General features: G+C 35.5%; 2 pseudogenes; both read right to left on the reverse strand.

Moving 5' to 3' along the window:
• Positions 1 to 4,577: 4,577 nt before the first annotated feature.
• Positions 4,578 to 6,926, reverse strand: LOC129037134 (nuclear pore complex protein Nup50-like; annotated as a pseudogene).
• Positions 6,927 to 9,687: 2,761 nt separating this feature from the next.
• Positions 9,688 to 9,798, reverse strand: LOC129037762 (U2 spliceosomal RNA; annotated as a pseudogene).
• Between the last annotated feature and the right edge of the window lie 17,180 nt (positions 9,799 to 26,978).

Consider the following 26,978-nt stretch of genomic DNA (forward strand, 5'->3'; position numbering starts at 1 on the left):
AATTATGAACCATAGAACAGATTTTAAGTTTTTCCCTGATATGGGAAACCTCAACTAATTTTGAAGAGGGTGTAACTTGGTCTGAGGCTAGTTTAAATGAGTCACAATAACCTCTCTGTTGATGAGATTTGCTAGTCTCTCTGTTGAGAAGATTTGAGGGGAACATGGAGGTCTATTAGGAGGTGAGCACAGATGACAGTGAGAAATAAAGTGGCTTAACTGGTTGGAAAGCTGAGCGTAAAAACATGGTTGAATTCTGCACAAAATGGATGTGGTTTGTCATCAAAATAGAAATGTCAGTAATTATTGCAAGCCATTTTGATCAGAGTAACGAGAAGAGAGGAGTAGATTTCCTAAACTTAAAAGCCCCAAATCATCAACATTAGCTACACACACACACACACACACACACACACACACACGAATCATTCCAGAAGGTTTCTTCACAAGAAGGCATAGAACATATGCCTGTAATTCCAGCACTTTGGGAGCCCGAGGCAGGCAGATCATAAGGTCAGGAGTTCGAGACCGGCCTGGCCAATATGGTGAAGCCCCGTCTCTACTAAAAATACAAAAATTAGCTGGATGTGGTGGTGCATGCCTGTAGTCCCAGCTACTCTGGAGGCTGAGGCAGAAGAATTGCTGAACCCAGGAGTCAGAGGTTGCAGTGAGCCGAGATCGCACCACTGTACTCCAGCCTGGGTGACAGAGCAAGGCTCTGTCTAAAAAAAAAAAAAAGAAAAAAAAAAAAAAGAATATTCCGAAGTGGAATACTTGTGCTTGTGGCTCAATATTTCTTCTTATAAAACAATAACCTGAGAACCTTAGTTTTGCAAATAGTCAAGAAGGAAGCTGGGACATATTTTAGATCAAATATATTGCAGGTTAAAATATCTTTATGTAGGGAAAGTAAATAGAAATGTGTTGTTCTATAAATAGGATTTAGCAAGACAGGACCATTCCACATGAATTGATAAAATCAAATAACTGTCCAGAATTGCAGTTCATTTTTCAAAATGGTGAAGAAATATTTTTAAAAAATATATTTGCAGTGTGACACTTAAAAAAAAATCAAGTCTGCGACACAATGCTGAAAAATATCCTGTAGTCTTTCCTCTTAGCGGGGCAAAATCTTAGTTTATAGAGGAAGGAAGTTTGAGAGCTCCTTAGTGGTCAATAGAGATCTGATTCTCCCCAATTTTGCTCAAACTGAATATATAACAGGACAACATAAGAGGATCTGAGCCAAACATTTTCACATAGATTAAGTTGTGTGTGTGTGCGTGTGTATGTGTGTGTGTGTGTGTGTGTATGTATTTTCCTGTGGAAAATAATGCATTTGAACATTAGTCATTCTCTCATTTTTCCTGCTGTCCGTCTCCACATTAACAAGACCAGGATGTACTTTTCTTCTAGTCAGCATCTCTTGTCTCACTAGGTTTGGGGAAGACAATTTTAACCTACTTTTTAGGGCAGGTTGTGGTTAGAATTGCTTTCAAGATACTACTGTTCATAAGAGGTGAGAGAAAGAACATTTTCATGTAGCCCCTGGGTGTTGAGATTCCCCATATCCTTAAGAATAAATCGGTCAATCATCAAGAGAATATGAAATCTCCTCAGGCTGTCTTCATTTTCACAACAGGCTCACCTCCCCGATCTAATAAATAGAACATTGACTCTATGGGAGGGCTATGCTTTTGAACTGCTCCTTGCTAAATTGATATTACTTCCTAACACCCAATAGTCCTAGGTATATGTCATGTGCAAACTTTCTATAAGACTCATTTTCACTAAAATAGTTTGAACAAGTCAACTTATTTTAAAACATAGCATTTTCTCTATCTCACCTATATAGCCACAGAAAGAATTAACTGTCCTGTGGAATATGTAAAAAATAAAAGATAAAGTCTCCAAGATTAACCTGAGCACATATCATTCACTTTAAAGAAAATTGGAGGAGATGAACTAGAAGAATTTCTTTGGAGCCTGAACAAAAGAGGGGTGAATGGGTTATTAAAGATAGGCTGATGTTATTCTAATATCTTTATGGGAGACTTTCTATTCTATTGTATCTTCTTTTCAATGAGCATCTTTTGGGAAGCATACACTTGCTTCCTTACAAGGTCAGAGCAGAGCAATCGTATAGACAGTCTTCTTTTTTTTTTTTCCTTTTCATTTATTCACATTTCATGGATTGTTACACTTCCTCGATGGGAGCATTCAAAAACTAATACAAGCTGAGATTATATTGTCTGACAATTCAAGTATTTTAGTTTTAGAAAACAATTTCCTATTTAAAGTAAAAAGCAAACAATTTATCCATCTGATTGCTAAGAAGTTTTACATCTCCATTACAATTGTGTCTGCACCAAAGGGAGAGTCCTTCATCCTCAGTATGATTGTTACTGGTTGAGAACATACAGTGGCCTGCGTTCTGAGTGCCTGATTGGAAAAGACCTCCCCGTCATCTACCATACTACGGGACAAATCAATATCTACTCAAATTCCCACTTCCAGAATGAGAGGACTCATCAGGGGTTTAGGAGTTTGCAAAGCCTTCAAAATGTATCGTGCTTGAATTTTGACTCTTCTGAAATAGAATAACTGACAAATGCTCAAAAAAAAACTTGTTTAACTTTTACTGAAGAGGCTCTCAGTGAAAACTTGTTTTGAACTCTACTAGTAAGGTAGAATATTAGTTTTTCTTCCCCTCCACCCTTCCACACCAGAAAAGGTAGTTTTTTCTTTTTCTTTTTTTTTTTTTTTTTGGCATGCAGCATACATAAAATGTGATCTAGAATTGAAATTGTAAAACAGAATAATCCTTTTAAAGAAAATCAGTCCATGAACAGTCAGACTTGTCCTTCCATGGAAAACATAATCTAAACTTCTTTAAAAACTGGCCATATTTTCAGTCTGTAATTTGAATAATGAAGATGGCATAACAAATTTTTTTGCCTACTAGGAATGCGCAAAAGGATGAGATGGATACACAGGTTTAAAAAAAAAATGCCACTGGGATACTTAGTATTTGTCCAGATGCAAAACAATTTCAGAATAACAAAACACACACCTTGCTTTAGGGTACATATATGATACACTTCACAGATTCTCAAACAAAAGATGAAAATTTCAGTCCACATTAAACATTTTAAAGCATAATTTCTAATATTTTGTTAAAAATAAGTCAAACTAAAATAACGTGTAAATCAGAATTACCTGTTAACATAGTGGGGAAAATAGGTAAGCCCTCTGGGGGCCCTGTGCCCCAAGTAAAAGACAAGGAGTTAAATTTTAGAATGAAATCCACGTATACTCAGGCTCTTTACACTAATAATGAAAGTGGAGACCAACCAGTTCCTAAAGCATAAAATAGTGATTTTAAGAAAATATCACATTTTGAGTTATGGTATATTCATCACATTTTTTCTCTGTAATTTTCACTTTAACAGTGATAGTCAGCAGCAAAAATTTGCTGGGAATGTTAGGAAAAAAGGAAGCCACACATACCCACTAATTTAAAAATATATAAACTATTTTTAACAGAAGGGGCAGGTTTAAAAGAAAATCCAATCATGATCTTTTCATGCCATTTTTTGTAAACTTTCCATACACACGCAGACGCTAACAAAGTACTGTGTCATATACGCTGAAGTGTCCTAAAGATGCCTGTGAGCTGCTGATTCCAGCTGGTACCAGGGAAGCATGTGTGGCTAAGTTGCAACAAACTTAAATTTGTCCCCCTTAGTTCTTCATCTTTTTAAAAGTTGAATAAACTTAAGGTCAATCGGGCAGGGCCGGTATTAACAGCATCAACCACTTGCTTACTATAAATCATCTGCAACAAAAACTCACGTGCATTCTCAATTCTAAAAAGTCAATGTAAAAATAATGGGCACTTCTTCCCTAGGTGCCTACCATAGCTATGTCTGACAGCATCCTGTAACAGTACAAGCACACCTCTCTCTGCACGGATTCATCCAAAGCCACACACTAGGCCAAATTCTCCCAGTGGAATCAAAACACTGAAAGTAGAGCAAGAACCTCATGACAACATTGGCCCAACACCCCTCAGGTACTTAGGAGTTCATCATATTTGATCATAAAATTGCTCCCGGCCCCAAACCTCACACCTAAAGACTATAGTTTTAAAAAAGCCACTGTACGGTCCACAATTATCCTGACTACTCTTTTCTAAATGAGAATGCGCTATGCACTGAAGATCAGAATACACACACGTGAGCCCTTGGGAACTGACCCTGAGCCTGTACACAAGATCAGCTGGTACTAGTCTCAAATGAGTCATGAGGAATCAAAGTGTAAATTTAAACATTCAATTCTGTATCTCATTCATGTGCCCAGAGTCTTCAAAGAATGCTCATGTTAGTTACCTGACAGCTCTGGAGAAGTGACATGGATATTCGTGTACATAACCACGGCTCCCTTCCAAACAGACATACGGAATCTTACTCTTAAAAAAGTAAAGATATTTCAGATATCAAATGTATAATATACTGCTGTCTAAAGTTAAAGGCAAAATTTACACATGATTTTCTCTTCCATTACCTTATTACATGTTTCCTAGTGAATTCACATGGCTTGTGTGTCAAAGCTCCCAGGCACATCACTTGGTCATAGTTTTCATATGCGTGGGGTTGATCATGGTACAAATGCCTATGAGCATCTTCTTTTTCTAGGATGGTCTCACTTGACTTTCATTTCGTAAGGGTTCACTCTCCATGGTGTAGATGATAAGCTACCAAATTTGTGCTTTTAAACGCATTCCTGGCAATCCCCCTTTATCTTCATTTTGTCTTTAGGGAGATAAAGAAGTAACACTACCTCATGAATAGAAACTACAAAGCCAAAAAACTCCTTCACAAGCTGTTCATTTCTTTTTAGAATGGAAATGCAGGTCCTGAATTCTCGTGAAGCAGCCCACAGGGTTACAGGCCAATGATTTGAACGCTGAGGTGAACACTTAGTACTCACATTTTAGCTTCAAAATAAAAATGAAGCAGAGGACAAACGCCTGTCACAGCGTGGCAGCCCGGTTCATTTGGTAACAGAAGAAGTCTCACACGTTGGCTGAGCCCACCGGAGAGAAGCACACAGGCCAGCTTCCTTCTGAACACAGCCGGGCACCTGTTCAAAAGCCTCTCTGGTGGTGGCGGTGGACCCCAAAACCCACGGGTTGGAAGAGCCTTTGGGAAAGCGAATTGATACCCTGATTGCAGTCCTTGAAGGTATCACTTAGGGTTAGTTTAATAAACAAACGAACATTAAAAAAAACTTCCAAAAATTGCATTCAAATGTATTTTACACTTTAGGCAGTTCTTAAGAAGGCAGAGTGCGGTTTCTTGACACTTAACATTTAAAGGTTTTATTGGCCACATTAATCTTCCTCTCAAAAGTTTTAAGTTATCTGTAAGTTCTTAAAATGTCAAAGAAGAGAAGAAAAACTGACTTAAATTTAAGGGGTGGTGGAAGAAGCAGCAACTTGGCAATAATTCCGCAGCCGACTTCGCGTGTTCAGGCATCCTTTTCTCCAGTAAAATTTTGTGCAACTCGTCTGCATCCTCGCTGGTTTTTACCCGAATCGGCATGGTGGCATTCTTCTCGTCAGTTGGTGGATTTGGAACACAGACAATAAGATCGTTATTTTTCCCTGTTCGCGTACATGGCATATTGGGTGGAATCAGAACATTCAGCAATATGTTGCCTAAATTAGTGTCTGCCCGCACCAAAGCCTGTGTCTTCTGATTTGCTGTAGGTTTTAAATGCAGAGTACCTATGCCTTTCTCTTTAAACTCATTATCTTTCTTGTAAAATAGTTTACACTTTTTGGAGTAAAAAGCATCTTCTTCTTTTACTTCGGTAACTACTACTTTGGGTGGCTCATCATTCTCTTCTTCATCTCCACCTTTGCATTCACCACTGTCACCTTCCGCTTGGCCCTCCAATGGTTTAGTGGGAAATGGTGAAGAGACTGGTTTACTCTGGGTAATATCTTTGCCAAGTAAACTGGAGTTTCCAGGGGAGAATGAAAATCCAGTCAGGGGGACAGAGCTTAATGAGCCCAAAACAGAGCTATCAACTTTCTTGCTGAAATTAAATGGAGCACTTGTCGCTCCTAGTGATGATGGGTCCGTTTTCTTTTCAGATGCCACCTCCACCTTCTTGTCAGGTGTATCTTCAGTTTTGTTGCCATGAAACAAAAACGCCGACTTGCTGTAATTTTGTTGAACCAAAAAGGGAAGGAGACTGTTTCAGCCGCAGCTTTGTTAGATTCACTTTCAGAATTCCTGCCACTGTTCCCCTGTTGCTGTTCAATGTTTGCTAAGTATCTCTCATAGTCTTTAAAGATAGGTGTCAGATCACAGAGGGGGATTTGTATTCACGTGCTTCACTATCCGATCCCGCACGGAGCAGTTCAAGGCGGCCAACTGCTTGTGATAGGCATTTCCGACACAAGCTTTAGTGGAAGCAAGGCCAGAGGAGGAGGGCTGCTGACTGTCCCCATTAGTTTTGGGATTTGAAACTTTTTTATCAACCAAGGCGGTAGGGCCATTTGCAGCAAGAGAACCAAAGGCTACCTTGGGCTCTGCCACTGCCTTTGCACTGGTGAAGGGAGGGGCACTGGTTATGTTGTTTCCATTCCACAGTCCTTCCAAAGGCTTCCCTCCAGCACCACTACCAAATCCAGGAAACCGTCCTCCTCCAGAAGGTACCACAAAACCTTTAAAACCTTTAAAGGCTCCTCCACTGTCAGATTCGAATCCAACATTTCTGCGCTTTGCTTTCTTTATGGCTCTATTCTTCAAGACTTCCTCACTGGCCACGGACAATGTGCCCACCTCTTCAGCTTCATCTTCTTGATCCCAATTCTTACCTGTCAGTTCCTTCTCCGCATTTCTTTCGGCCATATTTTCGATCCTCCTCGGCGGCTGCCGCTGCACTCGCTGAGTCTTGGGTGCCGCGAAACCCGGGGCGCAGCGGCGCAGGGTTCTGGAGCTGCTGGTGGTCGCCACGCTGAGCGCGCTCGGCCGCTTCCGGTGCTGCGCTGCGGCCCTCAGAGGACTTGGTGCTCCGCAAAGCCCAGAGACTCAAACACCATGTCCCCGGGGGGGCTCCTCACGCTGTGTTAGGCAGTGAGGTGGGAGCGCTGGTTCAGCCGGAGACCGCTGGGGCAACCGCGCCGAACACGCTTTGGGCGGCCATTTTGTAACTCGAATCTACCCCCAAAACCAATTCGAAAAAAAGGGAGGAAAGAAACGCCCCGACAGTGTTCTGAACTGGGTTGAACAGACAAAGGATGTTAAAATTTTCCACTTGTATACAGGAAGCTATATTAAAACTTCAACTTATTTCAATCCATCATATTAACATTACTATTTTATTATATGCTGGATAATATGTTTAATATATTACTGTAGCTGCATATATATACAATTTATCATAACAATATAGACATGTTTTGTGGAACATGTTAAATCGTTTGCTGAGTAAAAGAGACAGTGCGATCAGAATTTTTGAAGACTTCTACACACAGCCTTGCTTCCTCAAATTCTATCCAGACAAATGCTAATTCTGGTTTTAGTTTTATCAGGCCATGAGGATCAAAACATAAAGGAAAATACATAGAAAATGCTTCAATATAAATTACTCTTTCATTCTGTGTTATGACTTTACAGCATTTTGGTGTTATGCTCATCTTCTATGAGATCACAGTCCTATTCAATAGCAGGTTTTTTCATATTTCCAATATACTCTACAGAAAAATAATTGTTGGTAACATTAATGTTGTTAATATTATTGCTAAGAATATTCTTTAGAAATTGCTTAGCCCAGAAAATCCTGAACTCAAAGTAGCCTTTTGCATAGAGTCATTTTTTTGCTTTTGTCTCCGTAATCTACCATCCTTCCCTATACTCTTGGCTTTTAATACCCTGCCGATAGGATCTGCCTCAACAAATGGCTGCATATGTTAATCATACTCTTTAACTCACTAATAAACTACTTTGATACTTGAATAAATTGAAATTTAAATAAGCATTTTATTAAATCAAATGTAATGTTTGTATTGAGAGAATTCTAACTGGGGACATAGTTAAACCGTTAGTCCCTCAAATTTTTTGGTCTGGAAGACTTTCCAGAGTCCTGCTAAGCGGAAATCACAAAGGTATGTTTTTAACAGTGAGGGTTAATATCTCCTCTGTTTAATGTGTCTATTTTTCCCAATATGGAAAACACAAAGATCAGTGATTGATATATTACTTTCCATATTTATTATGGAATAATTTATTGATTTAATTTGTTTAATAATTTATGATTTAATACATGTGATAATTTACTGATTATGGTATAATCAAATTTGTTGAATAACTTCAAATAATTCTCAATGAATTTATACCATAGTTATAGGAAAAAATAACATTTAAATCACTCAAATAGAAATTCTATTCAATATATATTTACCAACTGTGATATCTTATGAGGAAAATACAGGACATATTAAGAAGATGTGACAGTCTCTGAAATGAGGGATAGCCTCCTGAAATATCATTGGCTTAGATGTGATAAATTATATAATATAATGAAATCTAAGGCAGTATGTGCATGGCAACTTAGAGAGAGAGAGAGAGAGAGAGAGAAAGCCAGTGTGGTTGCAGAGCAAATTCAGGAAGTACAGAATGAGATGAGATATTTTATTCTAAGAGCAATGGATATTCATTGAGGAAATTTTCGCAGGGGATGACACCAATAGATTTTTTTTTCAAAAAAAACATTTTGGGCTTTAGCATTGAGAATGGATCTTAGAGGGCAGAGTAGATGTGGGGAGACATGTTAGTAGCCTATGGAGTAGTTAGGGGAAGACAAAATAATAGATTTACCTTAGATATTTTGTCACCAAGAGACATGTAACATTTAATATGCTTTTTGCAGATTTTTGTGTCACATCAAAGAAAACTAAACTCTAAACAATATAAATTAAAGTTAGAACAGCACTAGAGAAGACATGAATTCAAACATGTTAAAAAGAAGAAGCAGTGCCTTAGGAGATTAAAGTGGACTGCTTCCATTGTGTTTCACTGGCATGCATTGCCTACCATCTGGAGGGTAAAAATTACTTGGAAAATGGAACCTGAAATGGAATTAAACAATATTTCATTTCCCTTGATATTTATTTTCAGATTAAGCACCAATATCTCAAGTCATAGCCAAGATATAAAATACAGTGTGATTATTGTGTGATTATTATTAAAAACTCTTCCTAATATGTCTCTAAAACTTACAAAATATTTCTGTTTATGGCAGAGTCTCAGCTGACACAGGGTCTAATATTATTAGTCTTAGTTTGTTTTACAATGGTCACTTTTAGTCCTTCATTAACCTTAAACATTTATATTTTCACATATATGAACATTAATGCAAACTCAATTTTATTTAGAAACAGGAACATTTGTTTTTATTGTTGTTAGCTAAATTGTGTTTTTAAGAGTAAAAACTGCACATTAGAATGAAAATATTTTTTCCCCAAAGCAGCATACAAAGAACTATAGTCTCTGCTTGTTTATTTGCCTCTTTGAATACTACTGCTTTTTTTTTTTTTTTTTTTTTTTTTTTTACTGGTTCTCAAACTGTATTTCATAGCAAACTCTTTAGAGTTTAAATTTGTTAAATTGCAATGGGTGGAAAGTCAATATGAAAATTCTTGTTCTATTTCTAAAACATTTTTGTTAAACTGATAAGAACAGACACTACACTTGATCTTAGCCAAAAGGCCAAGGGTGGTGGCTCACGACTGTAATCCCAGCACTTTGGGAGGCCAAAGTGGGTAGATTGCCTGAGCTCAGGAGTTCAAGACCAGCCTGGGCGACACGGTGAAACCCCATCTCTACTAAAATACAAAAAATTAGCTACTTGGGAGGCTGAGGTAGGAGAATCGCTTGAACCCTGGAGGGGGAAGTTGCAGTGAGCGGAGATTGTGCCACTGCACTCCAGCCTGGCCAACAGGGAGAGACTCAGTCAAAAAAAAAAAAAAAAAATTCTGTGTGAAAACAAAAACAGAGAGGTGAAGTAGTTGCATTGATTTAATAGGGTTGAGAAGCAGTGAGAATAGATAAATGATGATAAAAGAACATACTAAGTTATTAAGGTAAACAAGCATTAGAAATCAAGCAAGTAAGTTGCCAAAACATTACATGTTTATCATATTTCTTCTAAATCATTAAGTTCCAAGAATTTGGATGCAATGACCTAAATCATTTCATTTTTAAATGGCTGTATCTATGCCACATTGAAAACCAAGGTCAGATATACCTAGATATAGACAATTATGTGGCATTTTCTCTATCATCTGGCATTTTGTTGTATATAAAACTCAAAAACTCAGTGATTACAGATACCCCTTTAATCATATAAGGTTTTGATTTTCCTATATTGGGGCACTAAAATTGGGGTATTTATTTATTTTATTTACACTGGATAGAGGATTGGCTCTAATCATAAATGTTAAATCAAATAGTGTAGAATACTGGGAATTACAATAAGAAAACTAAACACACAGGTACACACATCTACATGCATATGTGAGGTAGCTGCTCTGGAAAAAATTTCTTATGCTTAACATCATACTGACAGATCACACTGCTACTGTTCTATCTCATACAACTTATAGAGAAAATTGCCTTGTTTCACTCTTGAGGGAGGAAGAAACAGAGAAGCATGTGGGATTTTGCTTTGGCAAATATATTTCCTCCCTTTTTCTTTTCATTTATGCCTCTTCACCTAATGCAACCCTAGTTCAGAATATTAATTGTGTAAATAGGCTAGAAACATCTATGCCCTTGTCCCCATGGCACACTGTCTTAAAAATGACATGTCCAAAGAATCAGAAAATTTAATTAGTCTTCTTGGTACTAACACCAATAACAAAAGAGAATACAGATTAAAATAATTTTAAGAAAAAAAACACATAAATTCAAAACCCACATGTGACGTGATAATTTAATTGTAAGAATGATTCTTGGAAATATATTTTTTCCTATCAGACGGTAACTGAAGACAGTTACTGATGCCTAACTTGTTCAAAAAGCAAACAAACAAAAAGAAATGTAAGCTAGTTAACATATCACTACATAATGGACATGTGACAGATTTTAGCGGAGCGTAAATATCTCCAGCCATTTTTTGGAAGCAGTTATAGTCAACTCATATTGAGATTTCTTCATTTACTTTGAGGACATCATAGCTGGGTAGCAAATGATTTTAAAATATGTAGTCAGTGTTTGTTTTACTACTGTTATTAATTTTACATGCATCTGCATATATAGCCATTGTCAGATTGACAGAGTTCTCTCTATATGCTTTTTGTATCTTTACTTTCAGTTTCAGAAAAAAATAAAAATGTTTCTTTTGTTTCACTGAATTCTAGTATTTCTATCTAAGTTGCTATCCCTTTATTAAACACATAAAAAACATCTCACTAATAGTTTTTTTCACTGTGTGTCCCCTGATATGGCACAGTGAAAGGAATATGGGTTCTGAAGCCAAAAAAACCCTAGTTGTGAATTGTGATGCTGTTAGTTAATATTCTGCAAATTGAGGAAGGTGTCTATTTCAATAAATTCAATAACTGAATGTTTAATGGAATACCTTATAAATAGTGGGTGTTCTATGAGGTTTAACTCACTTTTCTCCTTTATTTTCCAGTAATGATGTTTAAATGACTTATTTCTAAAAACAAACCAGGTCAGAAAACTTCAATCTTATCTTAACACAGCTTTAATTTAATAATGTAAAATATATCTGTGTTGTTTTATTTTTAAACTCCACAAGCATATAGACTGTACTTGTCTCCATGCCCCATTTACCATTATCGATAGTTTGTAATCCACATTTTATCTTTGCTTTAATTGGGGGAAACATACCTAGAAACACACACTAAAATATAAAATAGTGATTAAGAACAGACCAGAATTCTGAAGCCAGAATGTCTGGTTCAAATTCTGTCTCTGCAATTCGTTGGTCATGTGACCTCAGGGTTTTTTACTCACTCATTATGTCTCATCTGTAATAAAGAGTCTAAAAGTGAGATGAGTTCATATATATATATATATATATGTCTTAAAGTGGGGTCTGACCGGTGTTAAGTGTTGATTGCATGTTAGATATTATTATAAGCCAATTCCATTAACAGTTTCTCCCTCATTCAACTTGTTTTAGTATTTGACATGCTGTGCCACTTACTTCTAGAAACATTTCTTTGTAAGATACATTGAATGCATTGTCCACATTGTTCTGTCTTCTTTTCTGACTACTGGAATTGCTCTTCTTCATTGTAACACCAACTGCAATCTGTCATTGCTGTTTTTCTGGTCTCTCTGAATTGTCATGCCCTCAGTAAATTCGCATTCTGCAACTTTATCTATAAATTCTATCCAGTAACAACTAAATATATATCCCAGCCACTTTATGAGTCTTCAATCCCTATATTAATAACAACATTCAAAAGATCATCTTTGAATAGTTTAGAAAAGTTATTAAATTCACCAGATATTGAACTCAATATTGTATATACCCCTGACCTTTAAAAACCAAAACAAAACAAAACAAAAACAAACAAAAAAAGCCTTTCTAACTGAAAAGTCAGGAAACAACAGATGCTGGAGAGGATGTGGAGAAATAGGAACACTTCTACACTTTTGGTGGGAGGGTAAATTAGTTCAACCATTGTGGAAGACAGTGTGGCAATTTCTCCAGGGTCTAGAACTAGAAATACTATTTGACCCAGCAATCCCATTACTGGGTATATACCCAAAGGATTATAAATCATTCTACTATAAAGACACATGAGCACGTATGTTTATTGTGGCACTATTCACAATAGCAAAGATTTGGAACTAACCCAAACGTCCATCAATGATAGACTAGATAAAGAAAATGTGGCACATATACACATGGAATACTATGCAGCCATAAAAAAGGATAAGTTCATGTCCTTTGCAGGGACATGGATGAAGGTGGAAACCATCCTTCTCAGCAAACTATCACTAGAGCAGAAAACAAAACACCACATGTTCTCGCTCATAAGTGAGAGTTGAACAATGAGAACACATGGACACAGAAAGGGGACCATCCCACACTGGGGCCTGTCAGAGGGTGGGGGGCTAGGGGAGATATAGCATTAGGAGAAATTCCTAATGTAGATGATGAGTTGATGGGTGCAGCAAACCATCATGACACATATAATACCTATGTAACAAAACTGCACATTCTGCACATGAACCCCAGAACTTAAAGTATAATAATATAAAAAAATTATTGTATGATAGTCCATTATTTTCATATGCTATCAAACACTATTTTTAACATTTTGAAAAAAAAAAAAAAGCCTTTCACCAGTCTCACATTTCTTTGAAGGAGTCTTCCTCTATCTCATTGTAGAAGCTGAGGAAATACTTCTATTTCCCTATTTGCTGAACACATGGCAGGATTACATCCACCCACACTCCCTTGCATATGGGTTCCTTTTGCATGGTGGGTACAATTAGCCATATTCAATGAGTTTTGAGTGGATGCGCCATGTTATGTCTAATTGTCATATTAGAGGAAAAAATGTCTAATTTTTCCCTCTGTCACAGCAACTGTCAACTCACAAGATAATGGCTGCTTCATTAGCTTAGCTAATAACAAAATAGGAAACAAAGTCCTCAGCTAACACTTTGAATGTATGATGAGCAGGATACAAACATTTATTGTAATCAGCCATGAAAACTGTAAGGTTGTTTCTGCAGTATAACCTAACTTACCCTGATCCTACCTTGACTTTCTTTCATTCCTTTCTCATTGTTAACTTCTGTAATTAATTAAATAAGCAAGATAATACATTATGGCTTCTTTTTAAATTAAAATTTTTAATGTTAAAATTAAAAGCAGATAAAAAAAAAGAAGAAAAAAAGTCACCATAAGGGGACTATGTCTGTTCATTTTTACCACTTATTAGGTTCTCGGCATTTGGATGAAGAAATGATGATTTGCTCAGCTGTTCATTCCTACAGACACCATGCAGCACCTGCTGATTTATAACTCCCAAACCTACTGTGCCTAATGCTGTCCCACACATATACCACATTTTAGCTCTTCCTTGAAAACTGCCCAAGTCTTTCTATAGTTTGGCATGTCAAAGCCAAAGTCTTCTGTGTGACTACTAATTTTTTAATAATTTGATCAAAATTCATATCCTTATACTCCCCAACTTACAATATTTATTAGTCCTAAAGATAGTTTAGAAGACCCGTAGAAAATCTATTACTATTTTTCAAATTTCCTCTTTTTATTACCCAAATCTGAACGCTATTCACCATAGTTTTTCCTGTTGCTAAATTTAAGCCATTTTTCTGTCATTTGTATTCTCTTCTTTTTAATCTATTCTTTCTTATTAATTTTTTATTTCTGTAATCTCACCAATTATACAAATAATTATAATCTGCAGTGCTAGAACAATATTTAAATAGCAGGTGCTTAAAACAATGGTTAAGAAAAGGAATTAATCAATCCTATTTTTTTAGGAGGTTGTAATAGTTACACATGCAATGGATACACTCTGTAAACAACAAGAATAAATAATTTTGTGTTGATAAAACAATTCCCTGCTTAACTTCAGTGATAAGAAAAAAGTTTACAATTTAAGTCATGGTTATTAATTATGCAGTTAATACATTTTTCAGATATCAGAGTTGTTAACTGGGTATTTAAAATGTTTCCTATTATATATGTTGCCTCACTGAACAAAAACCTTTTATTCTTAAATGAGATGGTTGTCATTCTGTCATTTCTCTTTCTACTGACTTCCCCTTCTTCTATAACACTAATGCCAGAACTGGGATAGAAACTGATTTTTTTGTCATTTGATTTGGTTAGTTTCAAGTAAATTTGATCTTCATTTCTTTTCTGAAATTAAAACTTCTTTATGTTTTTTCTCAACCACATATCTGATGTAAAACTGTATTAAAAATAGAATCAATAAAGTACCTCCACTGACTTTAACATAAAATTATTGAAGATTAGATTTGTGCTGCAATTGTTTATTATGTAAACAGAGCATGCTTAACAATCAGGTTTTCAGGAAAATAGTGTCAAACAGCCCCCGAAAGAGATTATGAGAGAAGTTTGTAGCAATATGGCTGTTATCTGAGTGCCTCCTTTTAGAGATGAAATGAGGGACAGTGCACAGTTAGAATGTGCCTTGATATTCTATTTCTCTGTGAGTGTGGGTGTATATATCTGAAAAAAACTAGATATATGAATTTGTAGTTTACAGTTTTACACACATACATCTATCTATTATGCACACACTCATACACACATATGCATACACCTACACGTAATTATCTTTCAAATTTCCTTGGGTAATAATATGTACTCAAAGAAAGCGACCAACATATATATTGCTGCCAAAATACGAGTTACATATTCTCACAGGAACTCTGATGTATCCCTACTTACTTACTTTTTTTTTGTCTTTAAGGTAATGAATCTTAACTTACTTGGGATAATGAGTATATTTAAGAATGTTATAGAATATGCAAATCCTCTTAAAAATTTACATACAATTTATGTACAATTTCTAGGATTCCTAGATACTTTGTAGCAAACCATACGTGTCATATATAGAACCTTTATTAATTGTTGCCTAAATCATACTTAATCATTATATTTTGTTTTAATATTGTTTGACTCCATTAACTTGAAATTCAAGAATTTGAGTTTCTGTGTTAGCTTTGCTACCAGGAATGTGTATGGCCTTAGGCTCACTAAGTCTGAGGTTCTTCAACTAAAGAAAATAATAACCAAGATATTCTACATAAACTCCAGTACAAAGTGCCCACTATAGTTATAAATTATCTATCTTCTTTAACATTTCCTTTCACCATATACATTTGAGCCATCCACTCATTTCTCTTCTTTCTCCTGCATGTACCTTAAGAGAGGAATTGCTGATTTAAAAAATTTCAATTCGGTCACATCAGCTTAGATGAAAATGAATGAAAGAACTAACTACTTCGGGGTATCTGTGGGTATGCATCTAGGTTATTGATAAAGGATCTGTGGTATTTTGCCTACTAAGAACTACTAGCATGGACCCCATTAGTTTTTGAGCATAGCGCTCATTTGCTCAGAGCTTAAGCTTATTTGATAGATGGGAATATTAAGAAATACGTGCTACCACTTTTTTAAAAGCCTAAGTATACACATCATAAATTCTTTTCTATATTGACATTTTTATTAACACATATCCTCTCTGAATGTATTAAGTTGAATTCTACAAACTGATATGTAAATACACAAAACAGTCAGTAATCATCTAAAGATTTCTAGATGAATGTATAGAAAAAAGATGAGAAATTTATTAAAGAATAAGTATTTCACAATGTCATTCTTCATAAATAATGTTTATTCCCTTCACAATCAAATGTGAAGTACAGAACAATTATTTACCTAAAATAGTAGCCACTGTGTTCATGTCAGCAGTGTTTACTAATTTGACAATAGATCAAGAATAGAGTTTTATAAACTGTTGCAAAAAATATCACTGTGCTTATATGCATAATTATTTTTATCAATAATATGTTTAGGAACAAACAAAAAAAGTAACAAGATTCACTTGCATGTCTCCTCCCATCTCTATTAAAGACACTACCATCTACCCAATTTCTCAAGCCAAGAATCTAGGAGTAGCTCATAATTTGTTTCTTTCTGTCACTCTCCTGGTTTCTGCTGGCTTTATTTCCAAACTCTATCATAAATCCATACAATGCTACTCTTCTCCGTTGCTTCTAGCTCAGAGTTCCATCATCATTTGCAATAGCCTCCTAATTGTCTCTCTGATCCAGCCTTGTTCTACCTAAAATCCATTCTTCAGGCCTTAGCCAATGGTCTTCTAGAAGAAAAAAAGTGACATTATTGTATTCTCTTGCTTTGTACTTAGTATTCTAATTAATATCATGGAGTCCTGAAACTCTATGCTAAAGCCTATAGTGTAAAAGCCCAACTTTTAACAAGGGCCTACCGAGCTCTCTATCATCTGCCTTCTCCATCCTTTTTCAACTTCATCTTTACCAATCTCCCTCCAACTCACTATACTGCACTTGGCAACTTGCTTCTCCAAAATATGCTCAAGGTCATTCCCACATTGTGGGTTTTGCATTTGCAATTAGTTCACTGTGCTTCTAACACTCATCCTCTAGATTTGTATTTGATTGACATCTTTTCATAATTGAAGTCTCACAACGGCTACTTTGATAAACAGTAACTCTAGATCATAGCTCCGTCTTACATGGCTGTATGGGCATGTACTTATCACTTATGATTAAACATTATCTTATTTTTGGTTTGTCTACTGGTTGTCTCTCTGGCTCTGACAAGAATGTAATTTCCTCAAGTGCGGATTTTGTTTTTCATGACTTCATTCCTAGAACTAAGAATAGTGCATGTCACATATTAGGGTCCCAATGAATACTTGCCTAATGACTAAACTCTAGACAAGCATGACACGATCAAAACAACAATTAAAATAGAAGACAGCATTAATCCTGACTCTTCTAACTAGCAGTGTGAGCTTTGGCAAGACATACAAACTCTCTAAGGATTAATTTTTGTTTTCAATAAGATGAGAAGAAGCTTTCAAGATTTAATACACTTCATTTAATAATGATATCATTTAATAATGATAACTTTTTATTCATTTTGAAAATTGTTTAATCCATGAGTTTAAATATTGTTTGATTGTGATGTGACTGGGAATTTATAAATTTGTGCAAATGACATTATCAATGTGGAAAGTGACTTTAAAAACCAGAAAAATGATGTTGAGAAACAGCTGAAACTTGAAATTTAAGGTCTCTTACTATCACATAATATTTAAGTGATTATAATATTGTGGTTGCAAGTAGATATTCTAATATTATTGTATTCACATTACTCCAGTCCTTTATCATTTAAGATATCATTTAATGATAACTTTTTATTCATTTTGAAAATTGTTTAATCCATGAGTTTAAATATTGTCTGATTGTGATGTGACTGGGAATTTATAAATTTGTGCAAATGACATTATCGATGTGGAAAGTGACTTTAAAAACCAGAAAAATGATGTTGAGAAACAGCTGAAACTTGAAATTTAAGGTCTCTTACTATCACATAATATTTAAGTGATTATAATATTGTGGTTGCAAGTAGATATTCTAATATTATTGTATTCAGATTACTCCAGTCCTGGCTAGTGATGATCTTCTTAAAAATATAAATTCTATATTGCAGAATACATATAATTATTTAAACTTAGTGAAAACACAGTTGTAATTGAGGCAGTGCTATTCTGAATAGAAAGCTGTCAAGTTTATTAAGTTTGAATTAATTGAAAATTATTTGGCTTCGTAATGAGATAAGCCACTAATTAGAGCCTCACATTTAACTTGGAAATGATATGCATTTTGACCTTGGAGAAGAAAGAAGACAACAGAAAGGAGATGGTAGAAGAGAGATATGATAGTAAAGACAGTTATAGGAGGGGGAAAAGGAGAGTAGTGTAAATAGTATTTTAGTTATTAGCATTTACACATAATTTTTCTTTTACACATATTAGCATTTACACATAATATTAGCATTTACACATAATTTTTCTTTTTACAAAATACGCATGATTATTTACTAGTGTTCTGCCTTGAAAAGACTATTAAGCAAGTTTTATGATGTACTATATGTTCATTACCGGATATTTTATGCACTCAATTGTATTTCCTATTCAAGATTTTGATGACCCATTTTATTTTGAGAATGGTGGAGTTTTCATAAAGATAAAAACATAAGGAATCAGAAGGGAGCCACAGATTTAATGAAAAGAGAATAAAACCAAGGCTTATACTGAAAAAAATAATATTTTATTAATCATAAAAAATACAATACATTGTTAACCTACCATTTTTGTTCAAGATGTACTATTATAAATCAATTAAACTATTTTGCTTTTGCCTTTAGAATTTTATCTTTTTTTTGAGAAGCATATATTCCTACAATAAATGTCCAGGCACATCTTTAAATTTCAGCAAATGTCAGAGCAGAACAAATTCTAGGTAAAGCATAAGTCTTTGCTGACAGCTGTGTAAAGAAGCATTTATTTAAATGCAATTTCATATTCTTTGACTCAGAAGAAAAATTGAGTTCATGCCAAAATGAAGGCACCTGTTTTAAAAGTATATATTAGAGGATAAATCTTTATTTGTTGTAGTTTCTCCATCTTAAAAAGACATGTTATTATTTCTGTGCTCTGGCTTTTGAAGAGAAACAATTCAATATTATATATTTGTAAGTTAAATATTACATATTATACTTTCAGTAGTACACATATCTATATGAGGGCAAAATCATCTTTCATTGTTTTACATAAACAATTTCCAAAAGAATGTACTGAATTGAGATAGTCATGTGCTTTGAATAATAAGCCTAATATTAGTTGAAATTATCTTTGACTAATGCTTACAAATTACATTCAACATAAGCTTTTATGCATATATCAAAATGATAATCTTGGATGACAATAACACATTTTAGTTACTATAAAATATGAGATAATTATGTTGATCATGTGACATAGTCTAAATTTTGTAGTTGATAAGTGTTATAGTTACTCACAAACGTAAACTTCCTCCCAGAGGGAAGATGAGAATGGCTGCAAGTCCCTAGTGTTTCAGGAAATGTTCTGAGAACTTCTAGCCCCATGCAATGTTCTACTAAAAAATAAAACAAAATTACTTCGATGTTCAACTAATTTTGTAAACTGCTGCGTAGTATATTCTCTACTTGGACTTTAAAATACAAAGTAGTTTATTAATGTCATTGAAAATACTGGAGTAATGAAACCTATATAGTTTTTGCTCCAGAACTTGTACAACTTTATTGAGCATAGAGGTGCTATTATGTTTTGTTTGAATTGTTGCATTTTGTAACATCTATTGGCACCTGGTGGAACACTATGGACCTCTGGGAAATGCTGATTTAACTTAAAGTGAGAAATGGAAAATTCAAGGTTATAGAAGAGAAATAAGTCACAGGATCTTTATTTTAGGCTTATTTTTCTTGTTTGTCATTTCTTTTTACTCTACCAAAGTGGGAGTTTATTTACAAACTCCCAAAAAAGTTACTGGCACTTGTGTGTAAAAAAGACTATTGTCCGAAGATGCCACTAAGATTATAAAGCAGTAAAACCTCTCTAAAGTGCCCGGTGTAGTTCGGATCTGGGTCCCCAACAAAATCTCATGTAGAACTGTAGTCATAGTTTGGGAGGTGATGGGATCATGGGGGTGGGGCTCTCATGAATGGTTTAGTATCATCCCCTGTTGGTACTGTATAGTGAGCAAGTTCTCAGGAAGTCTGGTTGTTTAAACGTGTATAGGGCCTCCTCCCTTGTTGTCTCTTCCTCCTGCTCCCATTATGTAAGAAGTGTCAGCTTCCCCTTCACCTTCTGCCATGACAGTGAGTTTCCTGAGGCCTCCTCAGAAGCCAAGCAGATGGTGACGATGGTGACATGTTTTATTTACAGCCTGCAGAGCTATGAGCCAATTAAATCTCTTTTCTTTTTTTTTTTAAATTATACTTTAAGTTCTAGGGTACATATGCACAATGTGCAAGTTTGTTACATATGTATACAGGCAAATATCTTTTCTTTATAAATTACCCCATCTCAGTTATTCCTTTATAGCAGTGTGAGTACAAACTAATTCAGCGCCTTTCCAACATCAGATTTTCTGTCTATTTCCTCCAAGTTTCCCTCTCCACCCATGGCATCCAGACCCTAGAAAAACTCTTATTGTGACATAGGCTGCTCTACTTGGAATAGGACCCCACGGTCTAGACCCCAGTCTACTTGTTCATCTCATGAAAACTCATCTGCTCTTTTTTATCACTTCCTCACGATCCTGCTATCATTTTCTGACTTCTAACCATCATATTGACTTCATCTGTCATCAAGACACACAGTACTTTTTCTGTCATTTCTTTGCTAGAGATCCCCAATTATTTCCCTTTGGTCAGATGGAGTGCAGATATGCTAACCTGGCACTTGAAGCTTTCCCTGTTTTACCAACCTTCTACTATTTTATTTTTGGTGATCTGTGATTAAGTTAAAACCAAATTACAAGTTTTTTCCAAATATATTTGCTTGTTTTCTCCCCTCTATACCTTTTTGATTCAATTTCAAACCTATCACTGGACACTTCTCACACTTTAAAACTCAATATGAAGGCTGACTCTTCCATAAGCCCCCCTGTATTCATTACTTCTCTTATAAAACTCCTCTATTTTTGTATTTTATATTAATATTTGCTGTATTTTAAATACGTTTTCATATTTTCCTGTGAATAGATCAAAGTTAACACATTATTTGTTTCAGATAAATTGCATTTTTAGGGATTTAGCTTGCATAACCACAAAACATGTTAATCTTGATGAATTCACATGGCAGACAAGAGTGTCGAATTAAAATTTGAGGTACATGTAGCTACTCAGCCTCTTTCAGCTTTCATACCCAGATCTCATAATCCATATGACTTTCTCAAAAATGGCCTACAAAAAATTGCACATCCGATTTTATAGCAGAGAAACTATAAAGTACTGGAAAAACACTATATATAGAGAAACAGAGTCAGAGAACTAATCATTTCTGGGGAGAGTCACTGTATGCAGCTCGTTCTCCCACTCCTGGTTTGGTACTCTAATCAAGTTATGTAATTCTACATTCCAATAATACACTTAAATTAACCTGATAAAGACCTAACAAACTTAGTCTTTTGATATGTCTGCATGAATTTTATATTCCCTCTGATTTCAAAGACTCATTGCATTAAATATATCAGGAGGCTAAGGACACAATGCCACTCTGCTATTGTGAATTGTGCCACATAAATATTGCTCCCTTTTGTGTTGCCATTGTAATTCCATAGCATATTTTTGTATCTCTAGATAAAGATCTGAATGTGCTTGTTGGGATGGATTGTTGATGGGGCAAAATAGATTTAAGGATCTTTGAGATATTATATTTATATTTTAATAAAATAATATCAAGAACTACATAGACTTTAAAATTCTCTATTCTTTTATCTAAGGTACATTTACTTAGATAAACCTTGGTTTTCTCTAAGAATCAGACAAAGAGTAAGACCATTTCAGCATTGTCACACACAAAAAAAGACCCACTAAGGTGGGTCAAAGAAAAGTGTCCCTGAGGAACTATGACAGGGATGAGCTGGGCAGTCAGAATCCTGAAGTGTGAAACCTGAAACTCTTTCCCTAACTGAACCTAATTTTTTGTTTGGAGCCATCATATTTTTTGGCAGAGGAAAACAGAATGTTGTTCTAAGAAATTCTAGGCACTCTCATTCTAAAATAGCTTCAACGAGGTAAACAATCAGTCAGCTTTACACATCATTATCTCACTCACTGCCCCCAGATTTCTCCCTGAGATTCCTCCGTTTCTCCAGTGTCCTCCTTCTGAGAAGTTTGCTGCATAGCAAAAGGGCCAACACACCTTAGTCCTGTCTCCAAGGTGAGACACAGAGACCCAGCTCCGTAGCTGCTGCAAAGATTTCTCATCTTTGATCCCAGGATACTGGCTGTTTCCTGTGGCCCATGAGGGGACTGATGGAGAACAACCACTGCCACCCTTCAGCCAACTGCACTGCAGGCAACTCTAGTGGCCAGAACCCACATAGTATGTACAGGAGTCTCTTTGTCCCCTGGTAAACCTATTGTAGCTGTTTGGGGCAGTGCATGGATAGCCAGCTGAGGCTTACTTTTAACCAATGAAAACTCACTCCTTCCTGTACGCATTTTATGGAAGTCTCCACTTGTATCCTCTCTTTTCCATTATTCCCTCTCTTTCCTTGGCTTTCTCTTTTTCCTCTGGAAATACAAAACATACTTTACAGATTTCATAGCTCTGCAAACTCAGCAAGTGAATGTTAATTCCTTATATATAGAATAACCTCTTCATGTTAAAACAAGTTTTCCTGTAGAGCCTTCTCCAACCAAGGAGAAGAAGAGGCAGAAATCCATGCCTGGTACCATCAACTGCTTGCTAAAACACAGTTTCCTAAACTTTCATCTTCTTCAGACTCAAAATCCCTTTGATCCCTTGCCATGTTTTACTTCCTTTGCAACACTGGATATAATTAGAGTGTCAGACACCAGGGACAAGATAACATATGAGAATTAGTATCTATTGTTCTCAGTCATAAGCCTCCTCCACCTACCCAATTCCTTCTAGCTTGGGACAAATGGAAGGAAAAGTCAAGCAGAAACTCAGGAAAAAAGAAATAACCTCCTTCATGGAAATGTCATTTCACATTACTTTTTTAAAAAGCTTTATTCTTGTATAAAAAAGTACTCTTTTCTGTTTCATTTCTGTGATTATTAAATTTACTGTCTCAAGGTTGCTTCCACAAAACTATACCATTCCTTTCTTCCTTTTCCTTTATTCTCTCCTTTCTTTCCTCCCTTTTTCTTTTTAACGTTTCCTTTCCCATAATTTCCTTCAGATATGTTATTGACATAATCATAGCCATTGTCTCCTGTACATCCAAAGAAAGCAAACCAAAGAAAAAATTCATTGCACCCAAAATCATTACTAGAAACTCTTAAAGCCCCAAAGATAATTTACTTATTATCAAGCAAGACCAATGTCCAACCCTGTTCTCATCTTCCTAACATGGGCAGAGCAAATCCTTCAGCTTTTACAAATTTGCCCAAAGCCTACTTTTTCATATATTTATCTTTCAAGCCTTAATTGATATATTTCAAATTCATTTTACCCAAGCATAGAGATGCTTGGCTAAGATAACATATCTGTGGTTACAGGCTTTAATTACAAAAAAAAAGCCTGCAGAAAAAGTCTCATGGCACAACAGCATTGTATGCAGGAACAGAGTGCATGGTTGGAAGATGGATTTCATCTTCCTACTGTAAACCTAAATACTCAGGTGTTAAGAAGAATCTGAGAAGGTGATGTTGTATCTTGCATCACTGAACGGAAACCACTGACTTCAGTTGAGTCAATAAGAGCAGACTAAGTGCATTCCAAACACCAATTATTCGTAATGATATTAATTACTATTATAACTATTGCCATCCACAATAAAAGAGAATAACTAAAATTAAAGTTGCTCAAGATCCCAGAAAATAGACATAAATTGCTCACATGTCATTGTATATAATTTAATTAAAACAAGATATATGTTCTTGTCACGCAGACATGAGGAGTGTGTCAGCCCTGCATCTTAGTACCTCTATGACATTGGAAAATGTCCTTTAGTATTGATGCTTCACTTTTCTCTTCCTCAGTTTACATGTTAACAACGTCATTGTGTCATGGTAAGAAATAAATGAGATTGTTTATATAAAGTACTAAACAGTGCCTGGCACAAAAGTGCTCAATAGATGTCAACTATGTTAGACTAGTATCTCTTGTAAAATTCAAGATGAGTTATTAACTAGAAGGTTCTAAACTGAAGCTGCAAAAAAAAAAATATAATTCTTCAAAGAACACAATGAATGACAAAAAGCCGCTTGACAGAGCAATTCTAACTACTTTGTTTGGGTTTTCATAGTGACACTTTGAAATTATTGTCTTCCTAAAGAAATGTGTTATGCTAAGTATCTAAAGAAAATAGAATAATCAAGAGAATTTGCAAGACTTTTGCCGTTAACCAATTCCTTTTGTAAGACTGAATGTCAAAACATGAAAAGGAAACCAGTATTGTAATTAATATAAAAATCTAGATAGAATACCCTCTGGTGCAACAAAGAATATGGCATTAATGGAATAGGTTTTAAAAAAAAAGCAGTTGAAATGATATGACCTGGATATGGTCTGTATTTAATTTCAGTTGTGAACACATTCTTAAAGGTAATTCACATGGTGAATGAAAAGAATCAAGCACTTGAAAACAAGCTAAGCAGGAAGAAAATTAACATATTTTAGGGCTAGCTGTAATCATCACAACGAAATGTCTTAAATCTTGTATTTGTTCATTAGAATACAACTTAGCAGTACCGCCTTAAGGACATTATACTAATATTAGATTGGTCCCTTGTCTCTAGGCCTAAAAATTACATGAAAGGGTACTCTTTGTGATGACTGTATCAAGATTTACTTTTTTCTTGAGTCCTAAACTTGGGTCCTTCATTTATAATTTATGTGACTGACATAGCATTTGCCTTTCAGAGATTATATTACACATTTTTAAAGCAAGTGATTTCATTCTGTTTCAAGAGAATGTACTTGGCATTAAACAGTGCATGAGCTACTTTTATCAGAAGTACTGTTTTGTTTGTTCTATGTGTTTGAAATTTAGTAGAGTACACAGATAGTAACACATGTTTTTCAACTCAGTTTAAATAGAAAATCATGCGTAACTGACCACATTATCACCCTGTGGCTTTCTGGTATACATCATATCCAGAGAGAAGTTCTTTTTCTCAAATTCCAGTAAATATTGTGGCACTGAACTATCTTAGTTTAGGCCGGGTGCGGTGGCTCGCGCCTATAATTCCAGCACTTTGGGAGGCCGAGGCAGGTGGATCATGAGGTCAGGAGGTCGAGACCATCCTGGCTAACACAGTGAAACCCCGTCTCTACTAAAAAATACAAAAAAATTAGCCAGGCGTGGTGGCTGGCGCCTGTAGTCCCAGCTACTCGGGAAGCTGAGGCAGGAGAATGGCGTGAACCCAGGAGGCGGAGCTTGCAGTGAGCCAAGATCAGGCCACTGCTCTCCAGCCTGGGCAACAGAGCAAGACTCCGTCTCAAACAAAACAAAACATTTGTAGGGGGAAATATTGTGTCAGACTTCTAAAAAATCCCTCAAATATTCATGGGAGTCTTTATTGGAAAAAACAAGGAATCGTTTAGCATAATCTTTCAATTATTTGTTTCTATGGGTGAGGGGAGGGTAAAATGTAATAAGAAGGGTCTATGTTGTTTATAGTCCAAAGACATACAAATTCTACCTGGTGAAGGAACAGTCTGACACCAAAAAACACAGTTTAGCTAACAAAACAAAACTATAACAGAAGACAACTTAGCATCTATTTATACATTGATTTCAGCATTCCTTTTCTATGTGTACGTGTGTATACACCTTTAAATTAGAACCAGTTGTAACAACTTACTAGTTCCCTTATTAATGAATATATTAAAATTGCCACCTTCTATTTATATTTGTATGAGAATCATGATTTTCCATTTAAAACGTGTATCCTTTAAAAATTACTTTCTCTGAGCCCAAGCTTGCTTTATCTATCATTTGGGAATAATAATAATACCTAACCCATGGTATTCAAAGAACCGAATGCTTCTAAGGTTTGTAAAGTTTCCAGTTCCCTGCTGGCAATGATCAGACATTGAAAAATAGTTACTAATAGTTTTCTTCTCTCTGATGAATGCCTTTACTCTGTTTTAATAAATTTCCTTTGTATGGCCATCCTCCATGAACTGAATCCCCCCAGAACTGAACCCTTCCATCCTCTTGGCTTCTGTTGCAATTTCTACCACATCGCAATAACTTGCTTAGGTATCTGCCTTTCCTAGTATATTATATCCCACTTGTGGACAGGGATAGAGATAAGACAATGTCTCCTTTTTTTAAAACTTGTTCCGTAGTCTATATACGTATCATGTCTTACATGTTAATTCAATGGAATGGCAAAATGACAGAAAATAAATAATCAGAGCAAAACAAATATTTCTCTACCTCCAACTTCATCCACTGTGACCCTATGACCACACCCTTCCCCCACACTACCCTCATTCTTAGGGATCTTTTCACTATCATGTTTGCCTTCTCTCTTTTATTTTCAGTCCATTAGATCACTACTTCAGCATTTATGTGCTTTTCTTTTCTGTCTTTAGAAAAAAAAGAAATAAA

The sequence above is a fragment of the Pongo pygmaeus genome, chromosome 4 (genome assembly GCF_028885625.2).
Source record: "Pongo pygmaeus isolate AG05252 chromosome 4, NHGRI_mPonPyg2-v2.0_pri, whole genome shotgun sequence".
Lineage (NCBI taxonomy): Eukaryota > Metazoa > Chordata > Mammalia > Primates > Hominidae > Pongo > Pongo pygmaeus.